This window comes from Rattus norvegicus, chromosome 15 (assembly GCF_036323735.1).
Source record: "Rattus norvegicus strain BN/NHsdMcwi chromosome 15, GRCr8, whole genome shotgun sequence".
Classification (NCBI taxonomy): Eukaryota; Metazoa; Chordata; class Mammalia; order Rodentia; family Muridae; genus Rattus; species Rattus norvegicus.
Window position 1 is genome coordinate 14,757,362 of NC_086033.1, and position 23,935 is coordinate 14,781,296.

Consider the following 23,935-nt stretch of genomic DNA (forward strand, 5'->3'; position numbering starts at 1 on the left):
TGTAAAACATCTGGCATAGTAGCAATCCCAGTGCTAGGGAAGGCAGAGACAGGGTTCCTGGGGCTCACTGGACAGCCAACCTAGCCTAATTGGTGAGTCTCAGGGCAGAGTGAGAGACCTTGTCTCAGAAAACAAATAAGATGGATAATTTCCAAAGAATCACACGCACACACACATACACACACAATACATTCAGAAATACACACAGAGGCACACATAAACACACACACACATATACACAATACACTCACACACACACACACACACACACACACACACACACTCACAAACATACACACACCACAGGTTTTTAGAGTGAAAAATAAGACACCTCGTTCTTTTCCCTAACTGTAAAAATACAAGTATGTTACAAACATCTCCCAACTGCAGGAAGCCATTTCCCCAAAGACGAACGGGAAGCTGTTGGTTGCTGTTGTTGTTTAGAGGAGTGAAGGGTTCTTCATTCCACCCAAGCAGAGAAGCATCGGAAGCCAACATGAAGCAGATGGCCCCTTTCTCCTCTGCCTTTTAGTTTCGTGGCTCTGAGGCGGGGAGAGTCTTGAGCACTCGCAGTAGTTGGCTTCATCCATCATGCATGGCAACGCCTCAGCCGCAGCAGCTTGTCTCCTTCCATTCTGAGCCACAGACATGGACTAAGCGAAGAGACGTGTTTTTACATCAGAAGCTGACGATGAGCGATGTGTGGAGAGACAGTGTTAAATGGATTCGTCGCCACTCTCCCTTTCTTAGTCCCGCTAGGAACAAATGTACTTCGAGAGGGAATTTATGACTTGCAGGTGAGCACTCTCCTCCAGAGGTGAAATTTATTTTCTGCTGTGTCCTCTGGTGCAATGAAACCACATTTTATGCTGTCTGAGGTAGTGGCACTGTCTTGTCTCGCAAATGTCCCTAAGGTACAGGCATAGGGAATCTGGGCTCTGTTTGAACTTTCACATTACTATATTATACAGCCTTGGCTAGGTTCTCTGTGAGGATTATGCCAGTGACTTTAAGGGTGCTTAGCACAAACCAGTCTCTTAAGAAGCCTGCATGACTTGTTACTGCACAGGCTTAGCTACCCTGTAGGATCGCTTGGTATAAATTTTGAAACTAAGGGGCTGGGAAGATGGCCATAGTGTCTATGACCCAGACTTGGATGAGATATTCAGCTCTGTGAGCAAATGCATGTACATTTTCCTAAAGTAATAATGATATAATTATGTCTCCATAGAAAATGTTTAATCTTATCTTAGGGCACCTATGTCTGGGCTAAGTACAGCCAATCACTCAGTGTGATAACTACGTCATAGGAAAGGCCATGTGCTGAAGGACATGATCATGTGATGCGCTCAGCTCTCTCCTCAGGTTCCTGTAGGGAGATTGTTCCTGAGTGGATGTCTGAGGTTTCTAATTAATTTACCCATCTTCTCTTCACTCTTTCTTGTCCTGTATTAACTCTTCTAAGGAAACGCATAGGACAAGAACAAAAGCAACTGCTCACACATTTTCAGTATTCTGTCTCTGGGTTTCTAGGTACATTCAAGGGGAATGAGATTGGCAGCAGATGATTGTGGTTAAAGTGCACCAGGAAGAAGCTTTGAGCTCTGACAGGAGGCCGGGCCAGGGGGTGGTGATGTGCTCTTTATGTTGAAGACAATTCTGATTTGTAAAAATGTCCATACCCAGAAAAGCAACATTGGTGAGTTACAGTGGGCTTAGAGAACAGAGAGGATGGCTTTCAAAGACAAGCAAGAACTGAATCTTTCAGGACATCTCAAAGAGGAAGACCCATATAATGTCATATCCTTATCTGAGGAACACTATTATGTGAGGATGCTTGTGGTCTCCTGAAATAGAAACAGTAATGACCTGAGACAGGTGCATTGAGAGAGCCAAGCACAGGACAACATAGAAGCAGAGTAAAGACGCCATGTCCTTGGCAGTGGAACACAAAAGAGAGGGAAGAAGTGATGGTAGAAAAGAGGCCCAAGTTTGCTGATAACAAGTTGACTACTCTTGTTACTTGTTACTACTGATAACAAGTTAATCTCCTGTTGGAGATTAAATCTCAGATCCTCCATCTACTTTCATCCACATTCCTCTCTGGAGTATTATTATTATTATTATTATTATTATTATCATCATCATCATCATTATAATTATTATTATCATTATTATTATTATCATTATTACTATTATTATTATTCATTATTATCATTATTGTTATTATTGAAAATGGCTATCAGAAAGTATTCATTAAGTAGAGAGACTACAGAACTAACAGTAGTTCCATGAAGACTTGTCCTATTCATTGCTGTTAGTGTTCAGGCGTACATACTGGGAGGCTCTAGACTTGGGATTCCCAGAAATAGCCAAACATTTCCAGTCATCTGCTTTTCACAGAGTGAATCATGGATGAACTGACAGTAGTAATCTCACTGATTGTTGCTGTTAGGTTGTTTTGTGAGAGATAGTTTCATATGAGACCAAGCTAGCTTTGAACTCATGAAAATCCCCATGTTGCAACTTCAGTAAATCTGATATTATAGATCTGAGCTATGTAACTAGTATTCAAATCTCATTTTTTATGTCAAGAAAATGATGGCACCAATCTGGTATATATTTACATCTTTATATCAAACCCTAAGATTTTAATAAGCCATTTTTATTAATCTTGAATGTTTTTATAACAAACTCAGTACTAATGCACCTCTCAGTGACTAGTTAATTCAGTTGTCTGTGAAGATTTAACTCTAGAATAAACAATCACAAAATATTAACAGGCATTCAATGGAGTTGGCAATGGCAGGGGCTATGATTAAATGAATCAATCTTAAGTCAGCAAGATGAAATCAACTCAAAATCTTAACCAAAAAAAAAAAATGCAGTTAAGTCAAAGAAAAACTTTTCATCTATCAGTACGACTGAATTGATAGCTGCCAATTTTCAACTGTAGCTGAAAAATGGGTTTGAAATAAGTTATAAGCCTAGCATGCATTATAGATAACTTTTAAGAGTCCATTAGCGTATAGTTTGATGTCAATAAAAACAAATAGAGATTCAGCATGGGCTCCCAAACTGGGAATATATAATTGGAGCATTAAAAAGTTATTAATATGCAAGAATAACCCATTTGCTATACAAGTATATTGTGCATGTTTACCTTTTATACAGACCCTAATAATTGAGGTTTTGAAAAACACTAAACACTGTGGCAAAGGCCATGATCTCAGTGGCCAATTGAGCCTTCGCCCAGTTCTTGCCAGTCTACCTGTCCTCTATACCCAGTGAAACTAAACGCTGACTAACATAATAGGAAAGGTTTATGCTGGCTACTGTTACAAGCTGAAGCATGACACGGATAGGGCACTAAGAGCCAACGTTGCCACCTGAGATTGGTTCTGTGACTAGAAGAGAGCTTGGCTCACCACCATGTGTGCACAGCAGTGGCCATTCATGGGAGGCAGAGTTCAGTTCTCAGACAGGCGCTAACATGTTGAATGTGCTGTCAGTTACCATAATGACCAGGCAGAACTCTCGGCCTGTATCGGTGGGAATGCACAGTCGCTGCCAGGCCCTGAAGCGTAGGATAGCCCTGAGCTCTGTGAACTTTGCCTCCCTCATTTGTAAAATGTCCTTCTGGGTTTGCTGGATAACTGCGAAGATCAAATGAACCGAGACAAGATGTGGACATACTTTGTAAGTTCATCATAATGATTACCCCGCATGGCAAAAAGAAGCAAGTGCCTCTGTCACTAACAGTAAGCCACACGGCTGCCACCTCTCTCCCTTTTACATATTATTTGAACCATTTATATCAAGGTGTTTTAATCCATTCAGGGCTTTTGGTTCTCCCTGCTATTAGGAAACTTCTTAGTGACAGATAGATTTGTTTTTGAAAAATGCAACGTGATGTGGTCATTTATCAGCATCTGACTCAGTAACAGTGCCACTCAAAATAACTATTTTCTGATTATTCATAGAGTTTTAGAAAAATTTGGACTAGAGAGCCCTATAGCATATACGTATGTGATAGTTTAGGGATGGGAGACTAAAGGACATTGAGTTGGAGACCAGAGGCCACTAATGATGGAACCATAGGCAAAGCAAGTCACTTTCTTATCCTCAATTATCCATAAAATGGGTACTTAGCTCATGGGTATCCCGAGGTGCAGATGACAGTGCTTGCCTATGACACGGTCAGAGTTCCTAATAAATTCACACTTGCTTATAATAAGTCTAGATTCCCATGTGTGTCTGAGAGAGGCAGTCCCAACTTGGTCTCCCTCTAAGTGTGAGACTTGAAACTTTTTCCTATTTTCACACTTTGTGGAAAGATGTGGTAGGTACAATATTATATTCCCAATTATGAGATAGAGTTGTTTTGCTTTCACACAACAGGGGATGTGAAACCAAAGGACTCTCCTGTTCTGCAGTGTGCTGACTGAGCTTGTCTCCATCCAATTACTTACTGAGCTGCAGTGTGCCATTCTAAGCCTCTCATCAAAGCCATTCACAGGCAGCCGGTTGATGTGAATTTTTTGGCACCCAGCAACAGCTGAGGTATATTTTTAAGGACTCTGTCTGGCAGCTCAGCAGGAAAAAAAAGAAGAAAGAAAAGAAGAAAGAAAGAAAGGAAGGAAGGAAGGAAGAAAGAAAAGAAAGAAAGAAAGAAAGAAAGAAAGAAAGAAAGAAAGAAAGAAAGAGAGAGAGAGGGGGGAGGGAGGGAGGGATGGAGGGACAGAGGGAGGGAGGGAGGGAGGGAGGGAGGAAGGAAGGAAGGAAGGAAGGAAAGAAAGAAAGAAAGAAAGAAAGAAAGAAAGAAAGAAAGAAAGAAAGAAAGAAAGAGGCAATTGCCAGCAGATTTCTTTCTAGCAAATATTTCTTCCCTACAACCGGTCTACTCCTTTCAAGGAAAGAATCGGTTGAAAAATGCTACGCCAAACTAGGAATATAGTCACATAACCTAGCAACCAGGTTTAAGGTTGCGTGCCCACATTTGGAGGAGAATCTCCTCCAGAGCAAGGAGGCTTTTCTTGGAAGTGTCACCAAGCCAATGAACAGGAGCATCGAGGTTCCAGTGACTTTTGTAGAAGGTTTGGAAAGATGCAGATGGCTACTCTATTTCTGAATTCCCTTTTGACTTTTCACAGAGGGAGGGCTGGCATTTATAGCCATGTATAGCCTAGGTTCTTCTCAAACCACTCTCTGCCCTTCAAGACTTGCCACCTCTTTAAAGGGGCTTTTACTTTAAGATCATTTTGATTTGGATGAGAGACCTTACATATCCTTTAGTCATTTTCTCCTAATGGTAATGGCTTGTACTACAGGAGATAGACATAAATACAACCAAGCAATCTAACTGGAGTTGTACCAGCCTTCCCTGCACTCTGCCACCAGTGTTCTGGCAAACACAGATCTTCTCTCTTGGTGGAGTAAAAGCATCTCCAGGGTTCTAAAAGGAATTTCTCTTTCTAGATAGTGTATACATGCAAGAGCAAAATTCTTCCTGTCTTATCTTTCTCAGTGGCTCTGTTCACACCACTTCACTTCCTCTTCCTCTCTTTCTGTTTGATCATGTACCCTGTCCCCTGACTGTGAATACTTGGGATGTTATAAGGTTACATAAGACTGGGATCCAGATCAGCAGATCATGTTTCAGTTACTCATAAATCCACATCCTTTTTGGAGTTGGTTGTTAAAGCCTAAATCCTTTGAGATCGAGGAGCATGAAATGCCAATCGCTGCTCTCCTGATGTATTAAGTGCTACTAAAACTCCCAGCTTAGGGGTGTGATTGTGTGTCTCTCCCAGTGAGGGTGGTGTGGGGGATTAGAAGCCAAGTTTGGTTTGAGTCTGTAGACATGGCACCCTGCAAGGGAAATAGTTGATGGGTTTCTGGTAAAGCCAGGCAGAGTTGTTTTCCAAGTTGGATTTTCTGTGGCCAGTAAATCAATGGAGAAAGCTTCAGGATAGCCCCCTAAACAGCCAGAGTATAAATACCAGCCCTGTCATTACATTAACCAGCAAGGTGGCAAATGACCTCTGCATTCTGAACCATCTTTTCTTTATGTCTAAAAGGTCAGAGAAGAAGATGAGAGTTTAGGCACATGTAAGACACTTGTGAAGTTTACATTACAGGGGGCAGTGAATCTCAAACTTGAGCCTACATCAGAGTTCTCTGAAGGATATGAAGGAACCCAGACCCAGAGTTTTGGATTAGGTCATTCTGGGGTGACGTCTCGTAATGTGTATTCCTACTAAGGATACACATGCTTCTACTGATCGTTAGTTATGGAGTCACACTTATGAGACTCTCATGATCTCACAGTATCGCACTCTAGCAAACCTTAACGTGATGGCTTAAATTGTTGGATTTGTGAAAAGAGGTAAGTTCCCCTCCAAGTTAGAAAGGATTAAGAAGTCCCTCACACAGATCCCCTCCAAAGTAGGAGGAGGTCTATGACTTTCTGGTAGAGAGAAAGGCTCATATAAGTGAGAAACATGAAACAAAATGCTAGGAAGTTAAGAAGCATGGTGGGCATGGTCACAGAGCTGCTTTTGTTGTTTTTTGGCTTAAAAGCAATGCCATGAAGCCACAGAGATAGATAAGTGGTCTGTCTGTTTGCCACCACCCATACCAGGCAAATCACAACTGCCAATGCCTCCAGCTCCGAGGGATTGATACTCTCTTCTGGCGTCCGCTAACACTCTTGTCCACACACCTACACAAGTGCATGCACTCACGCGTACATGCTCATGCACACACACACACACACACACACACACACACACACACACACCACACACTTCTTTGCTGGCCATCTGCAAGTGCATCTGTGCACATAAGTGCCCAGGCCTCTTCTGAGCCAGCTTCATCCCGGCTCGGCTGTCTTCTCCCCAGGCAGGGCTCTTTTACACATTGCCTTTTAGCATGTGTATGTGGGAGAGGATGTGGGAGAAAGATGCACAGGAAAAAAAATGTTCTTAGAAGAACTGCAAAGAACCTCTCATTAGAGAAGCAAATTAAAATATTTCAGTCCCTAGGCTATTTTCTTTAAATACATTGAATTACATCAGTTTTTGATAGAAGACTAAACTGCAGGTGCTATAAAGTTATCTTTTTTTAAGAAAAAGAAATGTGTTGATGTATTTCACTTATGCTGTGAGAATTATAAAGAAAAAGCTCTCTAAATATTATATTCTTTACCACTAAGAATTTTTTTCTGGATAAAAAATACACAGGCATATATCTGATGAGAGATTATTTTAATAATCTTCAGTATCCTAGACTTACTGACCATAAGTATCACCTTGACTTTGTTTTATTAGTTTTTTTTCAATCTTCTTTTATGCCCAGAATTCCATCATTCTTCTACCCTCTGAGAAGACTCAGCAGGTTTCCACCTAGCCCCAAATTTGCCATCCACATGTAAGGTGCCATTGAAGCCAAGCTTCCGCAGATGCAGTTGTAGTTTCCATTTTTGGCAGGTAATGATGAACAGTTACACATATCAGACACCTCAGCTGCTTTCCTGTTCTGTGAAAAGCCTGCTGGCTTTGAAATATATAGGAACATCAGAATTTGGGGGATGTATTTAATCATTTGGTTTTTCCTACAGGTACCAAGTACAAGCTGAACCATGTTTCAAAGTAATTAATTCTGAATGACAAGGGCAGTCTCAGCCTTGGATGGCTATTGGAGCATGGCTCTTTGTCTCCATAATCTGGGATTATTTCAGACCACCTCCCTCTGTGCATTATGTAATGTCTGCAAAGAAGAGCAGAGGGATGGATAGTCAGACAGGAGCTAGAGTAGAAAGAAGCTGAGTATTACCTGAGATGCTGTGTTTCTTGTAAACCTCCACCCCAGATCCAGCAGAGTAGGAGTTTCATATTTATAAGGAGTTGTTTATTGATTCAGTCAAGGAATAGGGGAAGGGTTTTAACCTTAGCAACTCAAATATGCCTGTCATTTTAAACCAGACGGGCTACATTAGTGTTACTGCAAAGTGCCCATTCTGTCTTCTCATTACCGGTCACCCAACTGTCTGTGCCAATTAATTTTTTTGTAAAGGTAGTATGTATTCTTAGAGGAAGTGACATAGCAAATGGAAGTCCATTTCTCATGTGGTGGCAAAGAGTAAACACTTGAAAGTTTTGAGCACTGTCAGTCCAAGTTCTGGGTCCATTTTCTCAACCATGACATCTGGTACCCTAATCCACATACTCAGCTCCTGCCAGAGCTTATCTCTGTCTGAAAACAAGGTCTGACAGGGCAAGGCAATGCTTTCAGTGTTTCTGTACCTGATGAGCAAATGAATAGGTCAAAACAACCTGGGATCATGAGAAACTTGTCATTTTTACAGCTATGCACCTATTTATTTACTTGAGTACTTTCTGTCTTAATGATGTTTAAGTCTGCGACTGTGAATAAGAGACATTTATTCCTTACCCTCCTAGAACCTTAACTTGAAGCAGAAGATAGTGAACATGTAATTTGGTGTTTAAAGAAGTAAAAGGAACTGATAAGAATGATGTGGTAGGCAGAATTACAAGAGTGACCCCTAATGATCCCTTTCCTTACACAGACCCTCTGCTTTGTTTGAGGGTAGAGCTTGTAAATATAAACTATTAATCTCTTAAGTATGCTTAGTTTTATGGGACAAGAGAAATCATCCCAGGGGTCCTAGTCTAATTATATGAACCCTTTTAAAGCAACACATTTTCTCCAGCTGTGACCACAGGGGATGTCAGAGAGATGCCAAGCTTGGGATGGATTCCATGCAGATTAGCACCTAGAGGATAGCGGGAATCATGAGATGAAGAATGTCAATGGCCTCTAGATACTGAACTCCTCTCAGAACTGAACAAACTTGGAAGTGAAGTCTTCCAAAGTAAGAGTCAGACCAAGCTATCACCTTGAATTCAGCCTTATCAGGTAATTCTGGGTTGAATCCTATGTACCCAAAAGGATATGCTGAATAGCTATCCTCTCAGTCCCTGTGGGTGCATCTGTTGTCATGAGAAGGGTCTCTGCATATTTAATAAAGCTAAGGTGAGGCATTAGGATATAGCCCCCAATCTCAAGAATGGTGTCATTGTGAGAAGATTGATTTTGACACAGACATGAGGGGGGTTATCGAATGAAAACACTGAGACACAGGGGGTATATGTGACGGTGGAGACTGGAATTGGAGCAATGCTGCCACAAGGTCAATGCATGAGGCTACTGGATTCTGGGGGAGGTAAGGGAGGTTATTTCTAGAGACACTGCAGGTAGACTGCATTGGTGGTGCAATGGAGTCACCTTCCTAGAGCCTTTGTGGGAAAAATTCCTATCAGGACCCCCAATTAGGACTCCAGATCCCCAGAATTCAAGGAGACTACATCTCTGTTACCAAGCAACCTAGTTTGCGGTCCTTTGTTTCAGCTGCTGCAGGATACTAACATTGACCATCAAATGCAGGGGTCAGTGGAGTTCACCCAAAGCTCTTCTTCCATCAGACCTAGAATCAAGTGGATGTTGATTTCATCCACTAACATTAGGCTGCTTGCTGTGTGGTAACGTAGGACACAATGTGGAAAAGTGTGAGAAGTCATTGCGAGAGAGGAGTGTTTCAGATAACGCAGATGAATAATGAATAATAATGAATAATGAATAATCTAATAATGAATCTGGAGAAGGGACACAAAGTAGCTGCTGGGATCCTTTCCCTCTAGATTTTGAGAAAGCTTGTCTCTCATTTGAAAAAAAAATGCATATAACTGATTTTTTCCAACAACTTCAACACCCTGTACAGTAGCTAGCTCTGCCTTCTTGGTTCAGACCAGCACAGAAAATTCTAGACTTACTTCATATGGATTGTATTTCTGGGACAGTGATTCCAGCCTGCTCACTGTACCATCCACTCCACAGGCAGCTACTGTTTCTCTAACTCCAGTCTACTTGTGTGTGCACATGTACATGCACACTTCAGGGCATCCTATGACCACTTCTGTTCAGTGATCCATTGAAAGCACTCACAGCAGAAATCTCACACTAAAGTAAGCAGAGGGAAACCACGAGGAGTCCAGGCGAGTCCATCGACAGCTCCTTGTATTCTCCCGCAGAACACACAGGGCATTCCTTACTTTCTTTAGAAGCAGTGCGTGACTCTCGTGCAAAATATGGCTAAGCAGGGATCGCACGTGCCTTTATCCATAACAGTGGTTCTCAACCTCACGATGTAGACTATTTCCTCTACTCTACCACGTTCCCACCCACACTTTCACAGCTGGCCTCTAGTCATCTGTCAGTGTCACCTCTTAAAGCCACTTAACTTGCTTACGTCTTTCACCAAGACCTAATTTTAGGGATGGATGTTCAGTTGGTAACATACTTAATATTCAAACACGAGGGCCTAAGTTTGATCACCAAAATTCACAGAAGGAAAGCTGGTCTTGGTAGCAAGCCTTGTGATCTCGGTATTAGGGAAAGGAAGAAACAGAGCCTTGAACTTGCTGGCTAGCCAGTCTAACAAGAAAACTCCAGATCATCCAGAGATGAATCTCCTTAGTGCCTAAGGAGCAACATGCGAAGTTGACCTCTGGTCTCCACGCCCCCACACATGTGCTCACATATACATGTGTGCACATTTACATGTGTATGCATGGGAGCATGTGAACGTACACAAACACACACAGAGAAAATACTTGTCTAAAAGTAGTGTAAAGTGGTCATATGCTCTTGAAGGGTCACTATGCTGTATGTGTCAACGATTTGTTTCCTTGGACCCTTAAATAATATATTTGATTGTGACTATAACACAATGTATGTGTTTTGTTTCTGATAGATGTTTGAACTGTTTCAAGCTTGGCTAGATGGAATAAAGTTACTGTGTGTGTTCTTATACATGACTTTGGTGGACAGGTTTAAAAACAAAACAGTGGATTTCACTGTGACATTCTCATAAGTGAGCATAAGCATTCTTTGATTAGGATCATCTCATTGTCCTTTTGGATCCTCCTTATTGCTCCCAATGCCTTCTTTTATGATAGATCCCATTCTATTTTATGTATGTGCTGTGTGTGTGTGTGTGTGTGTAATGTGTGTATGTGCATGTCTGTACACATGTGTGCTACATGTTTATGTGTGCAAGCATGTGTATTTTGTGCCTGCAGAGGCCAGAGGAGGATGCCCTATGTCCTGTTCTTCCACTCTTTAGCTCATTACCTTGAAACAGTCTCTCACTGAGCGTAGAGCTGGGCTGGCATGGAGTGACCTGCTGAATCTGTCTCCTTCTTTGCAGAGTACCATTGCTATCGGCATTTATGAAACCACACTGGACTCCTTACATGGGTGCCACAGATTTGGACTCAGATCCTCGTGTTTGTGCAGCAACTGTTAAAACCACTGCATCATTTCCAGAGTCCCCCCTGCATTTTCTCTATATTTCACTTGTGAGGGGAAAAAAAGCCCATAATACTTTTATTTGGAGTCCGGCTGGCTTAAAATGATGATTTCCATGTGTGTCTTTTCTGGGAAATGATATCTCCTCCTCCTTTATGCCTGTGTGAATCCCTCCATTGTGGATGTGGATGAGATTTCTTTATTCACATCTGGTGGTGGGCTCCTAAATTCCTTCTGTGGTTTGACTTTTGTGAAGCATGATAAACACACATGTATTTTTGTGGTTTGATGCTTTTCCCTCTTCTTTTATCTTGATACAACCAAACTGTTTGATGTTTTCTATGGTAACTCCATACTAACATCCACAGTGGCTACACTAATTTATATTCCTACCATTGCCGAGTGTCGTAAGAGTTCCTCATTCTCATTCTTGCCAGCATTTGATGGATACTCGATGATAGTTATCTTACATAGTTTTGATTTGAATTTCCCCAATGATAAAAGATAATCAACATTTTTATGCACTGCTACCCATTTGTACTTTTTTGGAGGGCTGTTTGCTGTTTGATAGAGAGTCATGCTATATATAGAGCCAGGGCCAGCCTGGATCTCACTACTGTAGCCTGAGTTGATTCAAGCTAATGGCACTCTCTCTGCCTTGGTTTCTCAAGCCCTGGGATCACAGGTATAAGCCTTTACACTTAGCGTTGAGGATATTTTTTCCAAGTGCCTATGGAAGTTTTTGCTTACATGTTGATTGCATTGTTACTCTTTTATAGTTCTTTGTGTATTTTGTATATTAATGCTGTTATATTAACAGATGGAAAAGATTTTTCTCTCATTCTATAGTCTTTGTCTAGATTTTATTTTTCTCTGGCAGCTTCGAAGATTCAGATTTTACATTAAGGTCTTCATTGAACTGATTTAAAAAAAAAACATGATTAACTGTAGGGATCTAATTCTATTCCTCCATATTGAGATTTCTAGTTTCCCAGGACCATTTGTTGTAGGGATCTAATTCTATTCTTCCATATTGAGATTTCTAGTTTCCCGGCACCATTTGTTGAAGAGAATATATTTTCTCCAACATGTGTTTTTTGGCACTTTTGTTAAGAATCAGATGGGTGTAACAGCATGAATTTATTTCTGGGTTCCCCATTTCATTGGCCTGCGTATCTGCTTCTGTGCCATTACCGTGCTATTTTGGTTACTATGGCTCAGTCATGTAATTTGAAGTATTTTGATGCTTCCAGCACTGCTCTTTCTATACAAGATCGCTATTCAGGTTCTGACGTCTTTTTCAATGTCTGCCTTTGGTGCTTTATGCATTTTATTACAGAAATTACTTCCCCCATTAGACTCACTCCTAGGTAGTTTCAAGATACAATGAATGGAATTATTTTCCTAATCATCTTTCCTAGGCTATGGATTTTTATATATTTCTGAGTTTATCAGGTTAGTGGAAAATCTTTTCCACACTGGCATCAGTGATAGAAATTAGGACGGCCACTGTGAAATTCAAGATGGTCTTTAAGACCTTCTAATGACAGGATCCTGTCATCTGCAAATAGATAAACTGACTTCTTTCTTCTCTATTTATATACCAGTTTTTCTTTTTTGGTTATATGTCTATGGCTAAAAATGCAAACACTACACAAAATAAGAATGGTGTCCTTGTTCTATTTCTATTATTATAATAAAGACCATGACCTAAAGCAATTCCTGAGGGGGGCAAAGGTGTATTTCAGCTTACGAATCACGGTGTACAGTTTATTTTCATCTTTCATGAAAAAAAATTAGGGAAGGGATTCGAGCCAGGAACCTGAAGGCAGGAACTGAAACAGAGACCATGGAGAAGTACTGCCTATTGGCTTGCTTCCCATGTCTTACTCAGAATGCTTTTATAATGTAACCCAGCCCCACCTACCCAGCAGTAGCAACATCCACAGTGAACCCTACCCTCCAACAACAATCATTAATCAAGAACATGCCTGAAAGACTTGCCTCCAGGGCATCTGATGGAGGCCATTCCTTAATTGGCATTTCCTCTCTGAGATGACTGTAACTTGTGTTACATTGATGATGTAACCAACACCAAGAACAACAATGGTTATCCTTGTGTTGATTCTGATTTTAGAGGAAATGCTTTCAGATTTCCCAGTTTGGTATGGCATTGACTGTAGGTTTATTGTAAATAGCTTTTGTTCTATTCAGATATGATACTTATAACTTTAGAATGTTCCAGGAGTTCATCATGCAAAGAGTTGAATTTTGCTTTGTATTCATTGAAAGGATAGTGTAATTTTACTATTGATTCTATTAATGCTGCACTATGTTTTTAGATTTTTGTGTTTTCAGCCATTCTTGTACCCCTGTAATGATACCAAATTGATCATGGCATATGATTTTCTTAATTTGTGATTGAATTCATTTTGGAAGTCATTTTTGTGTGTATGCTTATCAAAAAATTGATGTATAGTTTTCTTTTTTTGGTTTTGTCTGTTTTGAGGAGTTTGGATGTCCAAGTTATTAGTGAGTTACTTCGTCAACTCCTTTTCATCTCTAACCTCTCACTTTGGCCGCCTTCCCCTCTTCTCCCCTCCCCTCCAGTCCCCTCCCCTCCCGTCCCCTCCCCCCCTCTCCCTTGCTTTCCTTCTTGCTCTCCCTCTCTCTCTCTCTGATTCATCTCAGTTAGCTAATGACTTTTCAATCTTATGAATCTTCATTTCACGGACCTTTGTATTATTCTTTTAGACTTTATCCTAAATCTCAGTCTGGATCTCTTTCCTCTGGGTTTTGCATTGACTTATTTTTATTTTTCTAAAAGAGATAATAAAAATGTCTCTTATTTTTAATTTCTGTCACTAATAGCTCTAAAGTTTAGAGGATATTTCAAAGAACTGCCTTATTGTTTCCTACTGATTCTGTTGCTTCCATTTTTACTTGTTTTTAAGAATTTTAATCTCCCTTTATTTCCTCACATACTTCAGTCGATGAAAAGTTCATTCTTAAGTCAGAGATAGTGGTACATGCTTATAATCCTAACACTAAAGGGGAGAAAGAATGAGGATTACCATGAGTTCGAGGTATTCCTGATCTATGGAGCAAGATACAGACCAGCCTACACTACAGACTAAGACATTGTCTCAAGACAAAATGAAATAACTATTGTTAGTGCTGTTAGTTAGTGACTTCATCCCATTTTGATCTGATAAATTAGATGTGAGAAATTACACATCTAATTATTTTATTGCATTTGATAAGAATTGTTTTAGTGATGCAAACATGATTTGTTTTAGACAAAGTTCCATAAGATAATGAAGAAAAACATTTATTCTATAGTAGTTAAGGTTTATTATTTTATGACTGTCTCAAATCCACTTATTGATGCCATAGTTAAGCTCTGAAGTTTCTTTTAGATTTCCAGTTTAGATTACTTCTGCACTAGAGAAAGTAGAGTATTGCTATTGTTAAACAGGGACTTACCTGTTGTTCTGTCTTTCTGTGTCCAGTTGTGCTTGGTTATATGATTGAATACCGCAACATTTACCTATGCGTATATTTATAAACCTATCTTTTGATGTGCTGCTTCCTCTACCAATGTGTCATGACCATTTTTAAAAGTCTCTTCTGGCTTACATAGATGAAAATGTACTTTGTCATATATGAGTAGAGCTCTATGCTTAATTCCATTTGCTTGGAATATAATTTCCCATTTCTTTTTTTTTTTTTTCAGTCTATGCTTGTCTTTCTGGTGAGGTGTGTTTCTTGCAGGCAGCACACAGTAAATGTCTTTTACCTAGTAAGCCTTTACATTGAGGGTCATAGTGGGAAGCTGGACTTATTACTGGCATTCTCTTTTGTTTATAATACTCTGTTCTTTCCTAATTCATTATTTGATCTTCTGATGAGATGTATTGATCCTCTAAGTTCCTAGCTGTGATTACTTATCCTTCTGTATAATCCTGTATCTTCTGCAATGTGTCTTAGTAACTATGATTGACTTTTGTCCTTTGCTTATCTTGAAACATATTTATCTTTCTTTTGAGTCAGAAGGACAATTTTATCAAATGACAATAACCTAGGTTGACTCATTACTTTCTTTCAGAGCTACAACTACATCTGCCTAAGATCCCCAGGCCTTTAAAACTTCTGTTGAGAAATCAACTGGTATCCTAATGGCTTTGACATTATAAGTGAGTTGGCACACCAGTATTCTTTGTATCCTGAGAGTAAATGTAATATGATGTTGAGAGGTTATGGTCATGTCTATTTGGGTTCTGAAGACTTTCTGTACCTAAATGTCCATATCTTTACCACTGTTTTGGGTGTTGCTGAAGAAGTTTTCTGTCTTTAGTCTGTACCTGAGCACCTTCTTCACAGAAAGTAATATAAACTAGGTCTTTTAATTGTGCTAGAGAGGTCTTGTGTGGTCTGTTTATAAGTATGTTCTTAAGTTCTTATTCTTTTATCTTTATAACAGGCTTAATGTTTTACTTCTTCAACGTTGTCTTCAGTTCCTTAAAATGATTTCTTCTACATTATTTGGTCAATGGGAATAGTTTGAGTCCAGAACTGATTAGAATGGCTTTTAAATAAGACAATATGGGATCAGACTTCCTTTGGGTAGAGTTTACATCTAGTATATAAGCTCCAAGAATCCTCAGGAACATTTTAACATGGATCTCTTATGGATTTGGGGTCACAGGTCCCAATATGTAGCTCACATGAAGAGTGAGCAACACGTGCTTCTAGAAGCAAGGGACAGACTGTGTTCCATGTTTTCAACTGCCTATAAGCATGGTTTCCTGATGCCTAGTTTCTGTGTGACATTGGAAGTGTTCCAGGTCCCAACCCTTTTTCTCTTAGGTATCAGTCCTAAAGAAAAAACAAGCCGCATTGTTTTCTAGGTCTCTGATCTAAATTTCACTGCCTATAATGTTCACATAGATTTCATCAGTGACCCTTCATTATGGCCACACTGAAATACAAGATAGATGCTGGCAGGAACAAGGTGAGAGCACTTGGCTATACTCCATGAAAAGGGACAAGGTAGTTACTTGTCCATCCCAAGGGAACACACTGGTGTATGATCCTGCCAAGATGGCACCTTGGTATAAACAATATAGTGTTACTGTTTTGATTTTGCTTGCCAGAGCCCTTGGCAAGTAGCAGCGCACTGTATCAATCAAGGTCAGCCGGGTGCAGACTCTATTTCTATTGTTCATCTGTCTACACCACATTCTTGCTCAGGTCTCTCCCATTTTGCCATCCTGTTACCATACCACTCCCTTGCTGCCTAGCCACAGGGTGCTCAGGACCAAAATACTGTTTTCTCTCTTTTCAGTTAACCTAAGTGAGTCTTTTCTAGTCTCTGCCCATACACTCTTAAACTTCACTGAAACCCTTCAGTCATCCATCTTGGGGAGATATTGGTTTCTGGCTATATTGATTCCCAGGTGCTGAGAAGCCAAAAGGAAAAAAAAAATGCTCTTAACTCTATCAACTTATCTCTTCCAGTAGAGCCCCTCCAAACTCTACATGTACACTGTGGCATAAGTATGCACAAGCATGGCACATGTATATGTGTATAAACACATTTATTTCTCAATAGCAAACAGGTAAGGGTAAAGTGCTATCTTTTAAGGTAGGCAGAGGTTAATTTCCCAAGTCATTATGCAAGATAGTCATACATCCACATCTTCTAGAAATGTCTGAGAGATCCAGTTCACTCACAACCTCTCTAGCACTGGACATCTGTCTTCCTCAGTTTCTCTGGTGTCTGTGCAGTGATATGTCACAGTAGTTTCACTTTCATTTTCCTAACAGACAACGACGAACATGCTTGTTGCCTAGTCATACATCTTTGTGTAGTGCCTACTTAAGTCTTTTGCATATTTTACACTTTGGATGGTTTGACTTTTTTTTATTGCATTATAGGGACACTATCCCTGCCCCAGCTTCTCCTAAGATGCTGATACAGCAGGTTTAATACTATTCTATCTTCTGATCCAGACATGGTCAAGGCCCAGTATCTTAGTGGGTGTGGTAGCTATTTGCTAAGACCGATGCTGTAACTGACAGTGTAAGTTATCCTTTTGCTGTTGGTGGTTTTTAATCGAAAGCCTTTCCTGAAAGACAATGGCTCTCACTGGGCTAGAACATTCCCTAGAGTTGGACATCGTCCTTCAACCAGATGTGGGTTGCATACCAAGTATTGTCATAGTTATTAAAGAGACTTCACGTTTTTCTGTAGCAATATCCTGAGCCATATCTCATTTTTCCTCGTACAAGAGAAATGGAGACACTTGTACTTTGAAGTTTACATATAATCTGGATTCTTTTCTAAGTAAAGTTGCTTTGAAAAACTACTTGAACCTTGAGTTGATACTTCTGGTCGTTAAGCCTTTCTGACTCAAAATGTTGTCTTTTACTTGCTAGTTTCTCGATCCTTCATATAGAGCCACAGAGTATGTACCCAGGAGACTCTCTGCTTACGAGCCTTTAATACAATCAGAAGAGAAGAGTAAGCAAACAATTCTGTCCAGTTACTTAATAAACCCTGGTATTTTCTCTTTAAAGAGAAATCCAGGTGTGGAATTTGTTTTTACCACGGTTTGTTGGTCAGAATATTCGCTGGATAAGGCAGTTTTCACAAGCATATATACCTCTCAGAGGTGGCCTGATTCCTTAGTAAAGATAGGGTGTAGGTCTGATCACCTGTGAACATGCTAATTGGTGTGGCTTCCTTTGGAGAGTGTGTAGAGCAGTTTAGTTTCTTTGTTCCTTGGGAAAGTGTTGGCAGTTAATGTTTAATTCCCACCCACCATTCCTCAAAGAAAATAAGCGTTTGGACTAAGGAAATGTCAGAGTAAAGTACTTGCCATGCCAGATGCAAGCAAAGTTTGAATCCTAGAAACCACACCTGTAAACTCACTGCTTCTACACTGAGAGTCACCTATGGTCACCTATAGTGACATGGGGAGCAGAGCTAGGAGACTCCCCAGAAGCAGGCCAGCTGGCCTGGTACACAGCAATGAACAGCAAAGAGACCCAACTCAAACCAAGGGGAAAGGCAAGGGCAGACACCAGAAGTCCTCCGACCTCAGCATGTGCACTGTGCCATACATATGGCACAAGCATGGCACATGTGTCTGTGAACATTCACACACACACACACACACACACACACACACACACACACACACACACGCAGAGAACATACTTTCCCAACACTGTGTATTTGAGTTTTCAAGATAAAAAGCTATAGGTTAGACAAAATGTCAACCCCCAACATATAATGTAGGCTCTATAGAACAGTCCCTCATCTTAATGTTTGGAGAGGCCTATTTATATTTTCCCTGTACAGGAAAGGAGTAACTTGAGTTTTAGGGGGAGGAGGATGTTCAGCTCCTTGGCACCTCCAGATTCCCTTTGGCTATAATTTGGATCCTCAATGTTCCACGGAGATCGGTGTAGTAAAGGCTTGTTCCTTAGGGCCACCCATTGGGGAGGTCATGATGGAGTCTTAAGAGGTGGGACATACAAGGAGGTCTTCCTGTCTTTGGAGACATTCTTTTAAATGGGTGGTAGGATCCCTTGGTCTGTTCCTCTTCACTCCCCAGTCAGGTGGTAAGGCATCTGCCTCAACTTGTGCTCCAATCTTAATGAGCTGCCACAGGCCTGAAAGCAACAGACCCATCTGGTTGTGGAAAAAAAACCAAAGAAGGCATTAGCATTTCTCTTTATAACTTGATTATCCTAGGTATTTGTTGTAGAAATACTCCCTGATTCCTGGGACCTTATCAGCTTTTGTGTTTACTTCCTCACCTTAGATTATTTCATGGAATTCCCCTGGGGATACATGACTAGATTCTTCCCTGCATTCCCAACAGCAGTGGCGACACCTCAGCAGGGAAGCTATAGGAATGTTTGGCCTTGCACTGGCTCTGTCTGCGGGTAGATCTCCATTTTTTGGTTGCTGAGAATGGAAGAACTAGTAAGCTGGGAGCTTAATACAAGATGCTGGCATGAGAAAGAAGCAGGAGGTGCTGTGCTTGGTTTGCTCAGAGAAACTGCAGCTTTTACAATTGTTGTCTAGAAACTGTAAAGCCTACTTCATGATATCCTTTTATTTCCTCCTTGCCCAGCACTGCTGGGGAGCTCTCTTTGTCTAGCCACTTGCTTTTTGCTTTTAGAGTTTCTATCAAAGGGAAATATGTTCTCTTTTCTCCATTCTGGAACAATGCACTTGTTGTAAATGATCCTAAAATGTAAATGTAAATGTAAATATATGTATGTATGTATGTATGTATCTCTTTCTTCTTTCTTTTTTTAAAACTTTTATTTTATGGGCATTGGTGATGTGACTGCATGTATGTCTCTGTGAGTGTGTCAGATTTCCTGGAACAGGAGTTACAGACAGTTGTGAGCTGCCACGTGGGTGCTGGCAATTGAACCTGGTTTCACTTTTCTTTTCTTTTTTTCTTATTCAGTTTACATCCAGCTCACTGCCCACCTCCCAGTGTCACTCTCCCACAATCATTTTCCCCTTCCTTTTCTCCTCTCAGTGAATGGGACTCCCCCTTGGTATTCCCCAACCCTGGCACTTCAAGTCTCTGCTAGGTTAGCCACTTTCTCTCCCACTGAGGTCAGACAAGGGAGCCCATCTAGCAGCACATATCCCACATACGGGCAACAGCGTTTGGGATAGCCTCCACTCCAGTTGTTTGGGACCCACAAAAAGACCAAGCTGCACATCTGCTATATATGGGCAGGGAGGCCTAGGTCCAGGTGTGAACCTGGGTTTTCTAGAAGAGCAGCCAGTACTCTTAACCACTGAGCTATCTCTCCAGCCCCTTTTATTTTCTTTTAAAATCTTCTGCTATTGTGTCCATAGTATGCTCAGAAGTGGCTCACTGTAATGAAAGTCACATAAGTGAGATCAGCAAGTGGGAGACACTCCCTGTCTTCCAAATATGGGCATGTCCTTGGGACCTGTATCCGCAGCCTATAGTTGGTGTTTTTCCTGTCTTAAAAAGACTCTGATTCAGGCACAGCTAAGATAGGAGAGGTTTTCATTACCTAGAGTGTAGTACACATGATACTTTTAAAATCAACCTTTTGGCAGTCTATGCCAAGATTTTAAAGAAAAGAAGGGAGGGAGAGAGAAAGGAAAGGAGGAAGGGAGGGAGGGAGGGAGGGAGGGAGGGAGGGAGGGAGGGAGGAGGGAGGGAGGGAAAGAAGAAGGGAGGAACCCACCCATTTGCAACAAGCACATTGTTCCAGAGTGAAAAAGAAGACATTCCCCTTCAATAGAAACTCATTATAAATTACAAGAATTCTCATCAGAAAGGGTCAGAGTTTGTATCATGCAGTTGGTAATTTGGAGCACATTAAAATTGCAGGAGCGGGAGGTGGCTTAGCAGAGAAAGTGAATTCCCTAAGCTTGAGAATTCACTAGCCCCTACATAACACTGTGTGGGTGTGGCAGCCCTCCTGCCATTCCAGAGCTCAAGACAAAGACAAGGGTCTCCTGGTGCAACCTACCTCCTAAATTAGCTCATATTAGCAAGTTCTGGATAAAGCAAGAGATTTCAGCACATATGGTGATCTGCTAAGGCGTCTTTTGTCATCCTCATGCCTCCATGTGTGCATCCGTGTATGCACCACCCAGACACTAGCACACATGTAAACACCACAGGCACACACACACACACACACACACACACACACACACACACACTCCTTCCCCATAGGAGCAGACCTGTCTTTCAGCTTCAGGTGGAACTTTCCTTGAGTAATTGATGACAACTATTTTTGGTCTTCTGTTCTCCTTACCATCATGATGAGGTTGATGGGAGACTTTTGGAGATGCCCCGAGTGGTGACTGAGCAGAACATTTGCATCATTTGCATCATTACTGATTTCTCCTTTGTCTTCAGTTACCCGCTCACTTGAATGACACAGGACCTAGGCCTGGGGAGTTCAGAGGGTGGGCAATGGGAAGAAAGGCGCAGACACACAGGGAATACAATGGCCTTTGCTCTGAAGCATTACCATTTGTTTATTCTGCTTTTTGAAGATTGTAAGAGCAGAAGGAGGTGTGAAGTGACCAGTCTCTGACTGAAACAGGAGGAGGGAGTAAAGGACCCTCCTAGCTTCTCTATGTATCCGGCTGTTTTGATGTGAACGGGTATCGGAGGAAACTGAACCATAGGAAACCACACAAATCTCCAAGTGTGCGCCTGTGTCCTCTGCACCCAGATCACCAGGGGAGACATCTGCACTCCAGGAGAACCTTTGCTTTTCTGTGTAATCTCTCCCCACCACAGATGACCTTTATCCACACTTTTAGCACCAGAGATACGGTTTGCCTGTCCTGAACTCTATATGAATGAGTGTAAGGTCTCTGTGTCTAGCTGCTTTTTCTCAGGGTTTTGTGCGTTTTGTCTGCAGTGTGTAGGGAACAGTAGCTGGTTGTTTTTCTGTGAAGCCCATTTCCCACTGACTGGTGTAGCCTTTCATTGATTCTATTGCTGATAAATATTTCGGTTGTTTTTATTATAGGGCTATTAAACATCCACGTTGCCTGGATCTGACTTATAAATATATGTCAGTGAGTATCCATCTATAGGATTTATCTCTATTTACCTCACACCTATAGCTCCAGTATTTAGGAGACTGAGGTAGGAGACTCCTGAGGTCGAGGACAGCATATGGAATATAGGCAGATAACTCTGATCCCAAACCAAGCTAAAACAACAAGAAGTAACTGTTGTCTCACAAAAGTCAAAGAAACCAAAACACAAGTGCTTTTCTTTTTAAGCCATATGTTTTATAAAAGTCAAGACAGATACATTTCAAAAGTTTCTGCAAGCTGACCAATATAAGGGAGGGACCAAAAAAGGAGGGGGAGGCTGTGAGGTTTATGTCTATGGAGCACGCAGCAACATTAAGTCCTAAAAATGTTAAAATTTTCTGAGTGATCCACTAATTGCTTTGATCTTTAAACTCCACAAATAGTTGAAAAAGACAGAAAGTGGGAACTCCTTGTCCTCAGTGACAGACACATTCTCTGTGGAGACAGCAGATCTGGAGCCAGGCTATCTCAAGGAATAATCCTCCTGCATTTACAGAATGTGGTGGGCTGGTTTGGACAGAATTGTTCATTTGAGAGCCATAGTAGTTCAGGTTCTCTGTAGCTTTCTACTGTAACTTTCTGGAAAGTTATAAACCCATGCTGAGAAGTGATGTATAGGTAACACACACGAGGGAGAGAGAGAGAGAGAGAGAGAGAGAGAGAGAGAGAGAGAGAGAGAGAGAGAGAGAGCTTTCTAAAACATAAAATAGCTCATCAATATCTTTTATATTGATTTTTTTCTTTCAGTATATTGGTGTATTGTTGACATATGTACATGTCCATATGTGTGTGCAAGTAATAAGTGTGTGTGTGTGTGTGTGTGTGTGTGTGTGTGTGTTCCATAAGACAACCTAAAGTGTCATTCTTTCCTCGGCATCTACCTTGCTTGAAAGAGAGTCTCTCATTGGCCTGAATGTCACGAAATAAGCTAGACTAGCTGGACAGCCCCAGAGAGCCTCCTGTCTCTGACTCTTAGTGCCTACCACTGTACCCTGTTCTTTTTTACTTGGGCTCTGGAGAATCAAACTATGGCCTCACACTTGCATGGCCAATTGCTTTACCAACTCAGCTATCGCACCAGCTTTGATTGTATTTTGAAATGAGAGTATCATGTTTCTATGGAGTTAGACATATCATTACATTTATCTCACCTATTTCGTTTGACATAATTATGGAAGCTGCACAACATTTAAGTGACATTTGTGGGTTGTATTATGTTTGTGTCGTGTGTCTAGGTCAGTACATCTTGTTAACACTGTTCAGCCTGGAAAAACAATTGTGTCTCATGGGACTGGGAGAACACTGAACGTGGGTTTCCTTTGCATGCCTGCCCATAATTCCACCATACATGTGGGATTCGTTTGGCGAAAACCTTTGCCTGTTCCCATGTCATAGTTTCTACTATCAGATTAGTAGACATTTATTAAGTTCAAACTGTGTACAGAGATAAGAGATGTGTTCTATGGTTACGACCTCTTGATGAAATGAATAGCCCCACGTAGTTTATTCATTCATTCAATTAAAAATACTGGTGTTGTGTTGTTCTGGCAATGGAAAAGGCACTGGAGATTTGGTGATGAGCGAAGCATGGCCTTTGGCAGGAAGTAGCTTAGAATCAAATGGGAAGGAAAGACAAGACTAGCAAGTGAGTTCAAGAAATGCAGGCCCTGGGGAGACATGAGAGGTTTAATGGCGTATGACTGGCTTAGCCACCTTTGACAGATGCCCTTCCACTCCTCCACAGGTGGGCTTTTTCTTCTTCCGGAAATAAGCCCATTTACTTTCTACCAGGAAATCAGCTTCTGGAAGACCCTAGGGAGGCTTAGCATGCACGTGTAAATTTAACATGCATATGTAAATCACTGTTAAAGAAGTCTCCTTTTGCCTGAGGCCTTCAGTGCT

General features: G+C 41.0%; 1 protein-coding gene across 16 annotated transcripts in view; it reads left to right on the forward strand.

The window, feature by feature from the left end:
- The window catches only part of Cadps (calcium dependent secretion activator), a 454,141-nt gene that overhangs the window by 38,284 nt on the left and 391,922 nt on the right, over nucleotides 1–23,935 (forward strand). The gene's annotated exons all lie outside the window — the stretch shown is intronic.